Source organism: Schistocerca piceifrons, chromosome 3 (assembly GCF_021461385.2).
Source record: "Schistocerca piceifrons isolate TAMUIC-IGC-003096 chromosome 3, iqSchPice1.1, whole genome shotgun sequence".
Taxonomy (NCBI): domain Eukaryota; kingdom Metazoa; phylum Arthropoda; class Insecta; order Orthoptera; family Acrididae; genus Schistocerca; species Schistocerca piceifrons.
Window position 1 is genome coordinate 633,381,865 of NC_060140.1, and position 19,002 is coordinate 633,400,866.

Genomic DNA, 19,002 nt, shown 5'->3' on the forward strand with positions numbered 1-19,002 from the left:
ACACATTTTCGATTTGGTTTCAATAATGTTTATTCAGGAAACAAACTAATGGTGAAAGTGGTCATATTTAGAATTACTATTACACTCGAGCGCATATCCATTTGACACAGTTCGATCATTCACAATCTCATCGCGAAGACCAATAGTACACCTCGTTAACTACGCCAAACTTTAGAGACCACACCAGGTGCGTAGCTGCGCAACGTTGAAAGTCTAAGTCCCGCGACACCACACAACGCGAAACTTTCTAAGTCGTTTCAGGTCCTAGCTACCTGAAGTCTGTCCGTCCGCTTTCGTGTCTCCACCCGCACTGTCCCTCTGCCCGTCCCAGGCCGCGTTCCTCGCGCGCCGAACATACTCGCTCAGCTGACTAATGCAGTTCCCTTTCCTGAAGCCGTCAGTCTGATAGGCTACAGCTTATTCCACAGTATTTTACATTGTAACATATTTAAATAATCAAAGCTTGACCATTTTCACGTTCTAAATAAAGTAACAATAATATCCATTACATAAAAACTAAAATTCTTTTACTTAAGACCAATACAAATTCCTTCTTATCTTTGAATGTCACTGCCAGTAGACTTGTACCAATGTGCTTTCTGATAAATAAATAAAGAACAAAGTAACTATTATACATTAAACATTACAATAAATGTTCTGTTACCTAATGATTCAATAAGGTGTCATGCTGCCATAGTTCAATGTGTTTTGTGTGGAGGAAATGATGATCTGATGCTTAACTGGAAATACTGACAATTTAAATTTACTATATCTTTTAAACACATAAAATTACACAGTTGATATTTACAACTTTTGTTATTTTAATGATGCACTTCTATATGAAATATCGATCGTAAAGATCGACTAAAGCGTTCAGATTTTAGCATTGAGGTCTTTGTTACAAACGTATAGTTATGATCAATATTCATATTTAATTGGGATCGCTATGAAAATCATGAAGGACGCTAGATTAAAATTACTATGGCTTCATTCTCTGAATTACTACAGAGTTAATTAGTTTTAATAAAATTTTCCCTTTATCGCCTATATTAGGTCCGACATATTTAACACTGTTGCGTCTCCATGGGCACAAACAGCTTCTACGAGGTTTCCCTATGACATATGTTCTTGTATGTATCACTCGCACACTGCAGCGTTTAGGCCTCATTCAGCACAATAGATGGCTGCGAATTTCCCCATCTTGTGGCAAATCTGCGCTCCTTGTGGCACATAGTCCTGGATGACAGGGTTCGTTTCACAATTCCTGAAGGCTGACTCTTTCGGTCATGTACTTAAATGAGAGAGAAATGATGATTAACTCACACACCTCCACTTCATAACATGTTGGTGTGGGACATATGTTATGAGGGAGCACCCACATTTACAAGATACTAATTAAAAATACTATAACATAAATATCGTAAGCGCCAGATCAATAATGTAATTATTTGTGGTGGTGTTGATGCAGCATGCTTTAAATTTAAAGATACTTACATCTAACGTAAGTTGTGAATTGTGGCATATTAATTAAATGCCAAATAAAACTATACACTTATCAAACTCAACTGTTTACCGAAATGCCGCAGACGTATCAGCGCCAATGCGCGCACTTTCACACAGCTTTTTCGTCAAAACGAAGTCTCCAGCGGAGCTCAACAGATTAGGATCCGAGTACCCCACCGAAATGCTGTATGCCTCAGCATTCCACGCCATCGTTTTGAGGGAAAAAATGTGTTGAAATTCGAATCAGGTGTAAATACCAGAAAACATACACTTTCCGAAATCACCCGGTATCTGCACTGAACACTCCCCCAGTGAAATCGAACAGACATATCTAAACTACACACAAAAAAAATTGATTTATAGCGTTTGCAAAACGCTCGTAAATTATTCAATGATTCTGACTCGTTGTTCGAGTCCCACTATAAACATATATCTCGTGACAGACTTCCAGTCGACTTCATCGGCAAATTAATATTTTCTTTTAACTTAAATAACTCCCTTAGACTAAAAACTAGCAACAAATATGACCAAATCTCACCCCTCGTTTAATTCCTTGCAGTGAAGCTGCGTATACAAATCGTTTCTCCATACAACAATTAATTATTCCCCTAAAATATTCTCAGATAAGTAGATAAATATACATCTGTCTTCCTAGGTAAGCATTATTAATTTTCATTTTCCAAATTTCTCCAACCTCCATGCACCCAAATTTGTGTGATCATAATTTATAATTTGGAAATTACAAAATAAAACCATCCTAAAACTTAAGACTAACACGTACATGCACATAAATGAATCCTACTGAAGTAAAACATTGCAAACTATCCCTTCAAATAATATTATAATCTTAACACAGTTCCCTTAATAAATCATTCTCTGTGTCTCGTTCCCTCTCTTCCATCTTTATAGTACACATATCCTGTTCGATCCAGCCTTCAATTTCGTACTCGTCCCAAAGTAATTCATTAAAGCCTTCTTTTGCCCGAATTTCATTTTTTCTCCCTTCTAGACCTCTCACTACCTTAATCTTCCATCGAGTACACGAATGAGGCAATAACGATAGTAATGTTCTACCACACCATCGCCAATCAGTTACAGTAACATCACAGTCCTCCTTAAGATACCATTCTGTCCCAATATCAATTTCTGTATTAGAATCAAACTCACTATATTATCCCTTACAGTTATCGACATTAGTAGCTACAACATCACTATCATGAATTAAAGTATTACTCTTCACTTCCACGTCACTACAAACATGTTCACAAACAGCACTTTCAACAGCCGTTGATACATCATACAACTCGATACAGAAAATCTCATTTACCTCCATCGACAAATCACCATCTAAAGAACCGTTCATATTTTCACCATCCCCTGCTGTTACATCACCTAAATTGTAGCTACAGCGTTGTGCAATTTCAGAATCGACACTTAGATTAAATTCCGCTGCGTTTTAATTTAAATATGAGCATAATACCTTTTCCTCTCCTACGCGCCCCTGCGCCACTTTAATTTCAGATCGCACATCAAATTCAGATCCACATTCATTCTCAAACAAACATCCAAGATCCACAGATCCGTCCTGACTTTCGGATTCACCTCCACTAGTAGAAAGATTCGCACAGATTTCTTCCTCTGAAGTATCAGTACCAGCAGCTTCAACTTTCATAACTTCAGCACGTAAAAGATCTTTACTACTTCCTTTCCCTCAGATGTTAAGTCCCATAGTGCTTAGAGCCATCTGAACCATTTTGAACTACCTCCCTTCAAAAATAATTCACCTATATCCGCCCATACACACACCAATTCATCAACAGCTGACGAGACTAATGCTACGTCGCCTTGTTAACCCCATTAACAACTTTCGCCGTCACAATATCACCTGAAACATCATCACTTTTATCATTATAATCGTCACCGCTGGTTAATACCTCTTTAGAATTTTGTATACCATGTAACTCCACGTAAATGACCTGCACCTCAGCCTCCTTTTGGCGCATAGGATCTTTCATTTAATTGATATTTACACCCTCTTTCGGCCCACATTCATAAAACAAATCGTTTAGCCCTAAATCGTCGTCATGGCCTTTATCGTTATCTTTACCTATCTTAGGATTACACATTTTACATACTATCTGATTTGAAAATTTACCTACTTGATTCTCATCTCTCACTACTTTCATTTCAAAATTCTGATGCCTTTCTGCCAATTTATTGACACCTATCACATTTCAGTTTACTCGCGTCCTCTTCATCGCCGATTTACTTTGCCATCTCCGGACCAGAGATGCGGCGAAGCTTAGTTTCCCGATCTCCCATTACGATGGCTCATTTCGCCAGATGCCGAATTCTGAAATTTACGTTCTTGGTGTCGGTCCCTCTCAGGGAAGTATCCGTTTCTATTATCCCTTTGAAATTTATCATTGGATGTGCTCCTGTTACCGTTTCCCTTATCGAAACTCCTGTTTGCGTTCCGTTGATAACTTCCCGGATGTCTTTCATAGTAACTATTCGGACTGCAGTTATGATTTCCACTCTGAAAAATATTTGTCTGCTTACTTTGCAGTTTAAATTTCAACGCCAGTTCTAATTTTTCTACAAAATCCAAAAATTCGTCTATTGCGTTGCTTGGACTGTGCACTAGATCCCGTTGCAAATTTTCCAGTAAGCGCCTTTTCAACGTGGTAATTACAGTAATAACTCCCAATGGACGTTTAACATGAATTAATCTCGCAAGTTTACGTTTGCAAAATTCTCGCATCGACCCGTGCCCTTATTTAAATGTTGGCCCGTTTAGAAAATCATTTTGGAGTCGCGTTTGCTTCGCTTCCTCCAGAACTTGTTCAGGTAACTGCTTTCAGATATTTCATACGTAGTGAACGTATCACTGTATTTATGCCGATGTTTGCGGATCACCTTCAAAATGTCTTTTCACGAATTTTATCTTCGCCTCGTCCGACATTACCCTTATCAAACTATCCCTACATGCTGCTACAAAATTTACTGGGCCATTTCCCGGCGTCTCCAAAACATTTGACCGTTCACAAGTTAATCCGCGGAACACCGATTATTGCAGAGGTTTGATGTGCAGCTAAAGAATTCAATTCGCTTTTCATTTCATTGATTTGCTTTTAACGTCACCGTTTTTCAGTTTTATTGCCTGATTCTAGTTGTTCCTTTATTTCATCTGCTTCTTTCTCCCCATTACCTATTCGAACGGAAAAGTTGCTAATAGCCTCTGTCGTCTCAGCCATTAGAGCATCTTGCCTACTCATACAATTTCTTAAGTTGCCTCCCAGATCTACAGGTAACTTCTCCATCTTATCACCGAAACTTTCCTCCGCTTGATCTACCGTAGAGTCAAGTATTCCAACTTCATCAGAAATTTCGCCCATTTCATCCCGAATGGTTTTCAATTACGGACACACAGAACAACCCTAAGAGGTAGTCTACAGAGGGAAGGTAAAACCAAAGAGGCGCCCAACTTAGGTCAGCTCTGGAGCAGACAGTACAAAGATGGGGATTAAAGATACACACACATTGCCTCAAAGATGTCAGGAAGTATCTATAATAGAACACAAGGTAAGCCGTTAGATTACCTGAGTAAATATGAAACAACTGCCACCAAGGCGACATTGTCCAGGCTCGTTCTCTCGGGAATTCACGTATGCAGACAGCTAAGCCATCAGTAAGAGTTTTGTAACCAGGCTCAAATTCGTGTCCAGGACCACAGCACTAGAGCCACTTTACCAAATAACAGAACTCAAAGAGGGTCAGTATGTAGTTTATAAACGACCAGGGCAGACGAACGCAAGCACCTGTGGGCCTCGCTTTCTGGAAAGGGATGGGACCTCCTCCAGTCCGTTCTGGTGGTCGCGTCCTAACTCATGCTGCCATTTCTGTCTGGCCAGAACTGCTCCACAAGACTCTCTTCCATTGATGCCCTACTGCCGATCGCTCCCTCTCGCCGCCAGCGTTACTGAAAACTACCTGCCGCCGCGAGGCCAGCGCCTCCATCAAATCACACAGGCATACGAAGGAAGCTGAGCCGCAGGGCTCAATCTCCCCCCAAAAAGCCAGAGAAACATCCTCCACTTTTTCGTGTGCTGAATGTTCAACGTGGAGGTCAGTTGTCCTTACCCTAGGAGACGTGAACCTGGGACAGCTTAAACTCAAGATTGCGGACAGGCAAGTTGGATGGTTAGAATATCCGGTCGATCTCAAAGGGAAGCAAATACTGGGGTAGAAATCTATTAGAATAGCCTTTCGCCGCACCCCGTTTCTGATTAGCATTGGGGTGGCGCACGAAACCGCGATCACCTCCCTTACCTGTAAATTCCCGACGACCCTGGCTGTAAAGATTGGATTGCTGAATATTTCGATGTAACTTCCTCCAATTCTTCTGCAGAAACTCAGCGTCAATACTCTCCAGAAGCAAATCGTTAACTGACCACAAGTTGGGCAGAAGGGAATTAATATGATAGCCCTAGGCCAGAGAAAATGAGCTGCTTTCAGCGACTCTTGTTGGGCTTTATTAAAACCATCCTAAGAAGCGGTCCCACCCACTCCGTGAATTACTATGGAAGCTGTGATGTGACGTACAGCCTGCCCAAAACCAAATCACCTAAAGTCCTTAGATGTAAAAGCCGGGGCATTATCGCTGACCAAATACCTCGAAGAACCAAATATGGAAATTAAGTCCGACAGATATTGATTAGTAGGAGAAGCCGTAACCCCTTGACTAGCGATTAACCAACAGATGCGTGAGAAGCCATCCGCCACCATGAGTTGCGAGTGTGTGGCGAATGACTTATATAGTCGATGAACCCCACTTATCCATGGGATAACTTTCCTTAGTGGAATGCAGAAGAAGAAGTGGAATGAGACTAGAATTTGTTTTGGCTCTTTTGCAGATTACACACTCATTCACATTGATTCACTAAAGGCAACTCGAAGATTGGGATAGCCAGAACGGGTGGGTCACTAAGAGATTGCTTAATACCTTCGAAGGTTAACTGGTGAGTTTGATCCCAACGGAAATAAACTCCTTTCCTGTGTAATTCATTAAGAGGGACGGCCAATTGTGTGAAGCTAGGCACATGCTTGTATTTGCGGAAATGTGAATCTGACGACTCTCTTTCTAGTAACTTGAGGGGGACATTTTCGCGGATCTTTCGTACGCTCCTGATCTGTGCTAACCACTTCGGCAGAGACTAAGCGACCTAGAAAGGAAATATGATGGCGTGCCAAGGTAACCTTAGAAGATTTCTCGGACAAACGTGTCTCCCTAAACCGTTCTAACACAGCTTCCAACTGCCGCAATTGTTCCTCAAAGATGGATCTACATGTAGCAACAGTGTTCAAAGAGCTGTATGCACTCTTAAATTTGAAGTCGCCTAGCAACTGTCTACCTCCCATTTTCACTGAACCGGGCATTTATGAACAATTGTCGCAGCTTCCGGCAACGAAAACAGAATTGAATTCGTTGTCACTGGTCAGTATCGAATTTAGGTTGTACCCAACAGACATTAACTCCCAGACAATTAAAAGGTCGTTGAACCCACTGATTATCGGCGTAAATAAGCCCCGCAATGCTGGAAACCGAAGAACTTGATAGAACAGAAGTGGAGAGTTTATCAGCAAAGGTAATGCAAGATAGATCCTTGGGTCTCGTCCCTTCCGATATGTTATCGGTAATTTGCCCCTCGTTAACTTGCAATTCTGAGACCAAAGCAGCGGTTCGGATCCGCTCAATGTATTTACTTGAGCTCATTACTTAATTGCACCGCCAATAACGCTGACACCACAAAACGTTATTCAAACGGGGCGATAGTTTGAAACTGATCAGCCTTTGTCGTATCTCCTTCAACCAATTTACCTCTCACAAAATGTCAGCAAATATTTGACTCAATGTACAACTAGTTAACGGGTGCTAGAATTGTAGATCCTGATCACGAGGCAAATTGAAACCATTAGTATTACGCTCAAATGGAACAGAAAAATTAACACAAAACCATAAAACCGCCTTGACATTAACCACGGGCTCAATGGACAGCTTATCAATGTCCATGAATATAATTCCCATACAGTGTGGTAGTTTGCTGAAATCACTCATACCAAAGCGCTGAGGCAAAGTAAGCACCTGACCAGGGTAATTCAAAGCAACTCAGGTGTCAGAAACCTGGTCCGCACTCGAACTTACTAGATCCTCTAAAGCAAGCCGTGTTACAACACCCTGCTGTTCAGCAACCTGACCCTGCAGTTGTTGAATAAATTGCACTCGGTCGGCAACTAGGTTTAAGATGGGCATGATCACTAACCCAGGTTTTCCAGTACAATAGTTGCATCTGGAGCCGGCACAGTTGTTTACGAGTGAGAGGAGTGCCTTCAAGAAAATTAGTTTCATGCCCGAAATTGGGCAACGCAGCGGTACAACATGACAGCGCATCACCAACCTCACCAACAATTTCCTCGATGACGATGAGGGGCTTATCCAACGCCGTCTTCGCCCTAGCAGTGAGATCGGTAACACTTCCTTTGTCAACTTGAGAGTGAATCTTAGTTCCGTATAAGATCAGCTCTTTCTTCAACAAGTTGTGCCCCTGGCAAGAAAGCGTCTCCATACTGAACTCTGAAAATAACAAATGTATAAATAACAATAATTTATCTTAAATATTATATCACTAAATAAACAAACCAAGGCAAAAGATGCTTAAAACCCCTGAGTAATCATTTGACGTGGCCTATCAAAACGTAAAACAGTTTTAAAACCAAGGCTTATGGAACGTGGAATGGCTTGGCAAGGTTCAGGGAAAACGTATTCCACCCTCTCGTTTAAACAAGACCCAAAACTATTTTAGTAATAAATATAATGACATAGCTTAAAGGGTTTAGATAGAAAACACATAGCATATACTACAGGCCTACGGAAGTGCTTGAGGAAGATTTGGATTGCTCAGTTCTTAAAAGAAGTGTTAAGCATTTAAGAAAAGAGAAAAAATGTGGGAAACATCCCAAAAATTTGCTTTCAACTATACCTTGTAAACACACTGGTACCCAAAATTAAAGCCAAAGCCATAAACTTATTTTGCCACGAAACAGCATGAACTGGTGGTAGTAAAGTAGAAACTATGTAAAGGATACAGACAGTAGACAAATTAGTTGTTCATTTTTTCTAACTTAACGGATTTAGAAATACATTCCGACAGTCTTCAGTATAGGGTGTGACCACCTCTGGCATTAGTACAGGTTGGTTGGTTTGTGGGATTAAAGGGACCAGACTGCAACAGTCATTGGTCCCTTGTTCCAAAACTTAAGAACACCCACACAGAGAAAAAAAAACGGATAATAGAGACAACAGATGACACAGGACAAGAAAAACTCAGACAAAGAACAGACAAAACAAATTAAAATCACACAGAGTGTGGTGGTGGTTGGCCGACCATAGAGAAAAAAAAAGGGAAAAGCCAACCACCGAGAGACACGTTAAAAACTCAGTCTAAAATCGTAGGCCAAAGGCCAGAATCAACAAAATAACATAACAAACAGTCAGATTAAAGGATAAAACCCCCTTCCCGAATAAAACGTAAAACTAAACAAGCCATAGCAGGGTCATCAGTTAAAAGGACAGGGAGCGTATCAGGCAGCACAAATGTCTGCCTGAGCACAGCTAAAAGGGGGCAGGCCAACAAAATATGGGTCACTGTCAAAGCTGCCCCGCAGCGACATAGAGTAGTGTCCTCCCGGCGCAGTTAATAACTGTGTGTCAGCCGGGAGTGGCCAATGCGGACCCGGCAAAGGACTACTGAGTCCTTGCGAGTGGCTCGCATAGATGACCGCCACACAGCTGTCGTCTCCTTGACAGCACGGAGTTTATTATGTGTGGTCAGATCGCGCCATTCATCGTCCCATAGCGCAAAAACCTTGCGGAGTAAGACTGCCCTCAAATCAGTCTCCGGGGGGGCCAACGTCCATAGATGGTTTACTGGTAGCCTCTTTCGCCAGGCGGTCAGCATGTTCATCACCCGGGATACCGACATGAGGGGAGGTCCACACAAAGACCACAGAGCAGCCGCAACGGGCAAGAGTATGCAGGGACGTCTGGATAGTCATCACCAGACGAGAATGAGGGAAACACTCATCGATAGCTCGTAACCACTCAGGGAATCACTACAGATAACAAAGGACTCACCTGAGCAGGATCGGATATACTCTAGGGCATGAAAGATGGCGACCAGCTCAGCAGTAAAAACGTTGCAGCCAGCCGGCAAGGATCATTGTTCGTAGTGGTCCCCTAGAGTTAGAGCATAACCGACCCGACTAGCAACCATCGAACCATCACTGTATACAATGCCAGAGCCCTGATACGTGGCTAGCATGGAATAAAAGCGGCGGCGGATGGCCTCCGGAGGGACTGAGTCCTTCGGGCCCTGTGCCAAGTCGAGCGGAAGGCAAGGGCGAGGAACACACCATGGTGGTGTATGCAGAGGAGCCTGGAAAGGAGGTGGACCAGGGAAATGCCCAAGCCCAGAGAGAAGCTCTTTGATGCTGACCGTGATCTTGCAACCTGACCGGGGCCGACGTTCTGGCAGATGGACGACCGATTTCGGCAATAGAAATCGATAATTTGGATGCCCAGGCAAGCTAAATACATGGGCAGCATAAGTGGCCAGTAAATGTTGGAGCCACAACCGCAGTGGAGGGACACCTGACTCCACAAGTATGCTGTCCACAGGGCTAGTCCGGAAGGCACCAGTGGCAAGTCGTATCCCACTGTGTAGTGTTGGGTCCAGCACCCACAACGCAGATGGGGATGCTGAGCCATACGCCAGACTCCCATAATCCAGACGGGACTGGATTAACGCCTGGTAGAGCCGTAAGAGGGTAGATCGATCGGCGCCCTAGCTGAAGTGGCTCAAGCATCGCAAAGCATTTAGATGCCGCCAACACGTCTGTTTAAGCTGCCGAATATGAGGCAGCCAAATCAACTGGGCATCAAAAACAACTCCCAACTACCTATGTGTCTCCACTACAGCAAGAAGTTCACCGGCAAGATAAAGTCGCGGCTCAGGGTGGGCTGTTCGGCGCCGGCAGGAATACATAACGCAGGTCATGGCAGCCGAAAACTGGAAACCATTCGCTACAGCCCAAGACTGCGCCTTCGGATAGCGCCCTGCAGCTGACGTTCAGCAGCTACAATGGCAATGGAGCTATAGTATGGTCAGAAGTCGTCAGCATACAGGGAAGCAGAGACAGAATTGCCCACCGCTGCAGCAAGCCCGTTTATTGCAATTAAAAACAGGCAGACACTGAGGACAGATCCCTGTGGTACCCTGTTCTCTTGGACTCGGGAGAAACTATGGGAGGCTGTGACTTGCACGCAGAAGGTACGATGCAACAGAAAATTTCGGATGAAGATCGGCAGTGGACCCCGAAGACCCCAACAATGAAGTGTAGACAGGATGTGATGACGCCATGTCGTATCGTATGCCTTCCGCACATCGAAAAAGACAGCCACGAGGTGCTGATGGCGCGCAAAGGCTGTACGGATGGCTGACTCCAGGCTCACCAGACTGTCGGTGGCAGAGCGGCCCTTACGGAACCCACCCTGAGCCAGAGCCAGAAGGCCCCGCGACTCGAGTACCCAACTCAACCGTCAGCTCACCATCCATTCTAGCAACTTGCAAAGAACGTAGGTGAGGCTAATGGGGCGGTAGCTGTCCACCTCCAAAGGGTTCTGGCCAGGTTTCAAAACAGGGATGACAACGCTTTCCCGCCATTGCGACGGAAACTCACCCTCGACCCAGAGACGGTTGTAAAGGTCGAGTAGGCGGCACTTGCAGTCCACTGAAAGGTGTTTCAGCATCTGACAGTGGATGTGATCTGGCCCAGGAGCGGCATCAGGGCAAGCGGCTAGGGCACTGTAAAATTCCCACTCACTGAATGGAACATTGTAGGTTTCATGATGGTGGGTGTGGAAGGAAAGGCTCCGTCGGTCCATCAGCTCTTTAACGGAGTGGAAGGCCAGTCGGTAATTCGCAGAAGCGGAATTCAGAGGAAAATGCTCTGCCAAGCGGTTGGGAATTACGTCGTAGTCAGTACTAACTGCTCCATTCAGTGAGAGCGCAGGCACGCTGACTGGGGGTCCGATAGCCATACAGGCGTCTAATCTTGGCCCAGATCTGCGATGGAGAGACATGGAGGCCTATAGTGGACACATACCGCTCCCAGAACTCCTGCTTACGTTGGCGGATAAGGCGCCGGGCCCATGCACACAGCCATTTGAAGGTGATGAGGTGCTCAATGGGGGGATGTCGCTTGTGACGCTGTAGCGCCCGCCGGCGATCTTCAATCGCCTCAGCGATCTCAGGAGACCACCAAGGCACAGTCTTCCGCCGAGGGGACCCAGAAGTTTGGGGAAGATTCTGCTGCAGTAACGATGCTGTTGGTGACCAAGTGAACCACCACATCAATGGTATCATTAGAGAGAGGCTCAATAGTGGCAATGGAGGAGAACAAGTCCCAGTCAGCCTTATTCATAGCCCATCTGCTAGGGCGCCCAGAAGAGTAACGCTGTGGCAGTGACAGAAAGATCGCAAAGTGGTCACTGGTCATCATGCACACTCCATTGGACAGAATGTGCTACGGCTGCGGATCGAAAGGTCGATGGCGGAGTACGTGCCATGCGCCACGCTGAAGTGAGTGAGGGCATCATCATTTAAAATGGAAAGATCGAGCTGTGCCAATAAATGCTCAATGGTGGTGCCTCGACCTGTTGCAAATGACCCATCCCACAGAGGGTTGAGGGCGTTGAAGTCGCCCAGTAACAACAAAGGTGGCGGTAATTGGGCTATCAGCACAGCCAGCACATGCTGCACGACATCACCATCCGCTGGAAGGTAAAGACTGCAGATGGTAACAGCCTGTGGCGTCCACACCCGAACAGCGACAGCCTCTAAAGTTGTTTGGAGAGGGACAGACTCACAGTGAAGAGAGTGAAGGACATAGATGCAGACGCCACCAGACACCCTTTCATAAGCTGCCCGGTTCTTATAATAACCCTCATAGCCACGGAGGGAGGGGGTTCACATTGCTGGAAACCAAGTTCCCTGAAGAGCAATGCAGAAGAAAGGGTGAAGGCTGGTAAGTTGTCGGTGCTCAGCTAGGTATTGGAAAAAAAAAACCGCTGCAGTTCCACAGGAGTATGAAATTGTCCATATCTGGGAAAGGCGTGACGGGACTGGGAAGGCAATTCACGCCACTTGGTCACTTGCTGCCACCGATTCAGAACCCGCACGAGTGACATCCATGGGATCTGAGGGACCGGCGAGATCCAGGTCTTCAGCAGACGCCAGAATCTCGACCTCGTCCTCAGAAGCTGATCTTGTAAGCTGCGGTGGGATGGGTGCCACTGCAATGTCGGTATTCTTTGGTACCTTTTTCTTTTTCAGCTTATTTCGCTGTGCCTTCGGTGGTGCAGGCTGGGAGGGCTTCACTGGGTCAGTATCAGGGACAGACGACGATCTTGAGGCCCTACGACCAGGAACCGGTGGTTGTTTGAGCCACTTGTGGGTGTTTGCTTTTGTACCGGTCGGAACTTGCGAAGGGAGGTCCCCAAGGGACCCCTTCCTGGCGAGAGGAGCCGAAGAAGTCTTACGCTTCTCCAGCTGGGAAGGGGGAACTGATGAAATCCCCAATGGTTGGGGGGGGGGGAGCATTACTCTTGAAGTAGATGGAGCAGGAGCAACCGGGAGTGAAGTGCCCCCCAGCATCAAGGGGGCAGGTGTGGTTCTCTGGCTCTGAGAGCTAACAGTGTGTGGTGCAACTATGGGAACTGTAACAGGACGACAGTGGCAGCATAAGTGGATGGACGTCATGCATACTGGATGCAGTCGTTCAAACTTACGCTTAGCCTCAGTGTAGGCCAGCCTATCCAGGATCTTTTATTCCATTATTTTCTGCTCCTTCTGGAGAATCTTACAGTCCGGCCGTTGATATAGATGGGAGGCGGGGCACATGGAGTATTAGGATGGGACGGTCGATCACAATCGCAACAAATGAGGGTGGAAGCACAGCGAGAAGACATATGGCTGAACTTCCAACACTTGAAGCACCGCATCGGGGGAGGGATAAGGGGTTTGACATCACAATGGTAGACCATCACCTTGACCTTCTCAGGTAATGTGTCACCCTCGAAGGCCAAGATGAAGGCACTGGTGGCAACTTGATGATCCCTTGGATCCGGTAGATGCGCCTGATGAAATGGACACCTCGTTGCTCTAAGTTGGCGCGCAGCTTGTCATTGGACTGTAAAAGGAGATCCCTGTGGAAAATAATGCCCTGGATCGTATTTAAACTTTTATGTGGCGTGACAGTAACGGAAACATCCACCAGCTTATTACAAGCGATCAAGGCCCGTAACTGGGCGGAGGATGCGGTTTTTATCAATAAAGAACTGGACCGCATTTTGGACAAGCCCTCCACCTCCCCGAACTTGTTCTCTAAATACTCTACAAAGACCTAAGGCTTCACGGATTCCCCATCAGCTCTGGTAAAGACGAGATACCTCAGCGAATACGATTCATTCTCATTCATTGCCTTTCGTTCCTCCCATGGTGTGGCCAGGAAGGGGAATGATTTGGGGTCATAAATGTTACCTTTAAAATGAACCCTCGGAAGCTTAGAGACTGTTGGTGGCTGGCCACCAGCAAGAGATGATGTGCCACGCTTCATTGCGTGTCATCCACCCTGATGCCACCTACTCTGAACAATGGCCCTCCCCACAGGCGCCACCCAGCCACAGCCTGGGCCACCTGGCTGGATGGCCATTGCTGTGAGTCCTGATGCCCCAAGGAGATGGGCATCTACTCCTTGGCATACATTGGGAGTAAACAGTAAACGGCGCAGGCATCAGCAGAGCGATTCCTGTGTTTTCAGGGGGCTACGACCAACAGAAAAGAAAATATCAACGACCCACTCTCTATGAGGTCGAGCTTTACTGTTCATGAGTACGAAGACCGAGACCACAGCACCTCGCATTGAACCCACATGAGGAGCCATGTCACGGATTGTGCGGCCCCTCCCGCCGGAGGTTCGAGTCCTCCCTCAGGCATGGGTATTTGTGTTGTTCTTAGCATAAGTTAGTTCAAGCGAGTTTAGGTAGTGTGTAAGTCAAGGGTTCGATGACCTCAGCACTTTGGTCTCTTAGGAATTCACACACATTTGAAACCTCTTGAGGTGCCAAGATGTTGTCACGATACCTGACCACAGATAAACCTTACTGATTCAACCATATAATTTCATGAGGAGATGTTGGTGTGGTCAACATAATCACCTGCTCTCATGATTAGGGACCCTCCTCGATATTGGTCACTTTCCAGGATTTTTGGCTCCCGAATTTGTGTTCCACATTGCCTCCAGAGAATCACTCTCCAGAAAAAATCGGGCCTCATCTGTGAAAACAACATTGACCCACTGTTGGACCGTCCAGGTGGCATATTGACGATTCCACTAAAGATGTTCCCTTGTGTGAAGACGCGTCAGAGGTACACATACAGCAGGTCTCGGGCAAGACAGGCCACTCTGAAGAAGCCTCTATACAACATGTTCGGTGGCCGCTGTGAGGTTAGATGCCAGTTGTCGCACTGTATAAGGCGGTACCGTTATTCCCTTACAGCCAAATAACAGTCCTCTATTTCTGGTGCCACACGTGGTCGGCGCTGCTCTGGTATTTGGGATATAGTTCCGCTCTCTACAAACTGTTGCCACATCCTTAATACAACAGAACAATTCACGTCAAGGCATCGGGCCACATGAGTTTGCGACTGTCCTGTTCCATTATTCCTATGTCCCTCCACTGCAGGGAGTCTGGTAGGCGTCTTCAATGTGCCATACGGCACTGTCTATGACAGGGAATACAGCGACTGTGGATTTGGACTACACGACAAAAACTACCCCGTTTGGTAGGTGCCATGAAGTCATCATTCAGTGGTTCTTCATTGAACGGAAAGCTACATTCCATACAGAACACGACCGTATGGACATGGTTGATAGTTTGTATGATGATATCGTGTGTTAGACATAGGACAGTGAAAGAGTGGTTTGTTGCTTTCATTTTCGACAGCAGTGTATGTATCAAATCCCTTTAATATATTAAACACCCAATGATTGCACAATGTTTAGCAATGCCATACATTTTTCTCTCTGTTAAAGAAGCACAGGATATCTTTTTTTTAAAAAAAGGTATCAACCATTTAAGACAACGATTATTTGAAGGAGACCCCCAAAAAGCATTCAAACTACGTTTCCAAATGTGTATAATTTTCCTGTAAGATATTAAAGTCTCTGTGGGTCTACCATAATTAATAAAACCTTATAATTTTTTCAGTTAAACTTGCAACAATTTTTGTTTTGTTTTAAATGGTAGTAACCATTGAGGAAAACATTCATTTAAGAGATACCCCCAAAAGGTGTTATCCAAATAACTTATCAAATGTGTATACATTGCTTGATTCGGCAAGCCATTTGAAGAGCCATTGTGTCTCGGTTGTCACAGGTCTGGGCGTCCTCCCACCACGTCAGACTGGCGTGTTCTTCCGCAAGGCGTGGCCCTCACGCCAGCAAAATTAGAACACACTAATGCGTGTGTTAACGGTAGGTTCCATACCATGTGTTCAGAAGTAGTTTTAATAAGTGCACGCGGGAAGCAAATACGAGTCTGGTCCAAAAAAGTACAGCTGCTTTACAAAACCACAGTCAGTATGGAAGCAACGAGCCATCAGGTTCTCAAAAGGCAACCGGCAGGAAACAAGCCTCGCAACCCCCATGTGGTCCTGTCGAACTAAACCGCAAGAGAGACATTACGAACACCCAGAACAATCTGAAGAGGTCTCTTGTTGATCCACTGTGGACTTGGAACTGCGGGTGGCAGATATTAGACAGCAGCCAAACAGCAACGAAATCGAGAAGTTCTTTTAGTTTATATTTGCTAACACTTTCGGCAATTCATTATGCCATATTCAGGCCCCATATGCATCTCTGAAAAATAATTGATATTAGCATACTGCGGCTATATGTTTCTCGATGTCGTGAATTCTCAAGACTTCGAAGGAAGCGCTCGGGAATTAATGACATGCAGGAACACATGGACACAGTATGCCAATGTCGGATGAAAATTTTATGCTAGTCGCGTAAGAGCGACGCTTGTAGTGCCACCTTGATGATGCAAATCATATCCGTTCTAAATAAGCGCTGTAAAGGTCTTGAGCTTTAGTTTGAGACTAGTAGTGGTGAGTTGATGTTAGTCTTGAATGCCTTTAAGACGATGAAGACGCCATTTCCTACAGCTAACTGAGTTTGAGCGAAGTGTGAAATAAACCTACGTGGAGAATCTTGTTCCTTCCGTGATATTTCAGAAAGACTTGGCAGGAATGTAACCGCTGTATCTGACTGCTGGCAGCGGTTATCACGATAAGTTATGGTCGGAAGAAGACCATATTGCACTATCGAGTGCAAGGACAGCTCTGTGCCAGACGCCTTACAGCGTGAATTCCACTGACCCTAGACCATTTACGACTTGTGTGGTGCGTGTCAAGGAGAATTCATTGGAGGGCAGAGGTATGTCTATTGTGTTTACTGATGAAATCCGCTTTTCCCCCTTGGCCGTATTTTGGTTAGAAGGAACGTAGGTGAGAGCCTGCAACCTACCTGAATACGACGTAGACACACTCGACCTAATCCCAGAGTAACACCCCACCTGTCACTTATCTGGTTTTGGCGTGTGTTCACCCCAGCTAACTGACTAACAGATCAACAGAGAGGGCAAAACTGCCGCAATATCGGATAACGCAAAGAAAGTAATAAGGCCCCGTGACTCCTGATTGAACTGCAGTGGCAGTGTTGACATTAATTGATTCAGAATTGACCACTTTTAATTAAAAAGGGGTGCACATTGATGTTATATGCAGCTATTGAACACCAGATGCAAATGATAAACAAAAAATGAATTAAGAAAGTGACTTGGGATTTCAACTACTTGATTGAAAACAGATGCAGTCGATTATCACAAATTTATTTTAACTCACGACCTTCAATCATCACATAACATGATTCTCCTACCAGCCAGTGGTATTAAATTGCGTTTGCGTGGAGTAAAGCTCGATAACTCAAAAGTAATTCCTATCGACTGACCCAGGCGTAATGCGAAGTGTGAGAAGAATTGTACAGTACACGGCCCATGAAACCTTCATGGAAACTTTGCCGACATGATCGAACAAATTGGTCAGTGGCCGGAGTGTGCGAAATATCACCAAATATTGCGTGGCGGAGCGGCGTCTTTGTGTGGACGTCGGCCAACCTCGTGGTGCTGCAAGGCTGCACTCATCTATTCACTCCTAGCTATCTTCCTCAGTACATAGCTGAACCAAAACTTTCTATCTCCAAGCTCAATCGTTCCATTTGCTAACTCTTAAACTACAGAGATGCTCACTCTTTCCCAAGCAAGCTGAGTAAAAAACGTCACGTCCGCACTCTAGGCAAGCTGGGAACGCAAGACCTCTACTGAGACTTTTGCCAGTCCGCTCTTCGCCTCGGTTTCCCCTCCGGCAAAATCACTTACGCCAACTGCAGCACAAGTCGCGTTAATTATGCGTCGCTTACCAGTGCAGACCAATGCCTGCTCTGGGAAGTGAACAAACTCCCACAAAATTTCCCTTCCTCTCAACTTCTATTTAGCTCCCCCCAGGCCACCCATCAAGGTTAGCGTCTGCACAAACACCAAGTTTTCCGGAATTCTGACTCCCAGGAGAGTACTTCAAATTCCTTGGTCCTACGTTCCCATCGAAGGCTGGTGTATTTCATGCTGTCGCTCTTCACCTGATTTACTTCAGGCTCTGTGGACAGTGAATACAGTGTGAAGTTGCTGTAGTCACGAACACGCATATTTTGACCTCTGTTGACCGCTCCATCATACCTTTGCACGGCTTTGTCACATGTTTCAATGAATACGTGGCGACGGACATTTATCAACAGGTGTACAAGTTCTCCGTCAGTTTTACCGGTACACCAGCATGGAGTCAGGGTCAATCACCCACTCACTGTCACCCTACTTAAGGTGGCTGGAGGCTGCACTTCATTACTGCTTTCTCAGAGCTTGAGCCAACCTAAGCTGCCTATTGTCGCTTTCCTTTGCCGTTCCCCAGCTGGCCACGGTGAACTCTAAATGCTTCCCTAGGGTAAACTAGCATCCAGTAAATCGACTCATTTCCACAAAGTTTTCATGTCGTGTGAATTACTTTAAAACCATCACCCGACATTAATTATTCCAATATGTCTATACTATACCCTCTACAAGATGCATTGTGCCTTGTCAGTCATTTTTTGTTCATACCTACTGTTTGCTCAATGTGAGTTAGGTGATCTATAATGACTTCATGTAAGGGGCATAGTTCTTTCCATCTTACAATGGTATGGGGTGTAAATTTCCTATGGCAGCAAGGG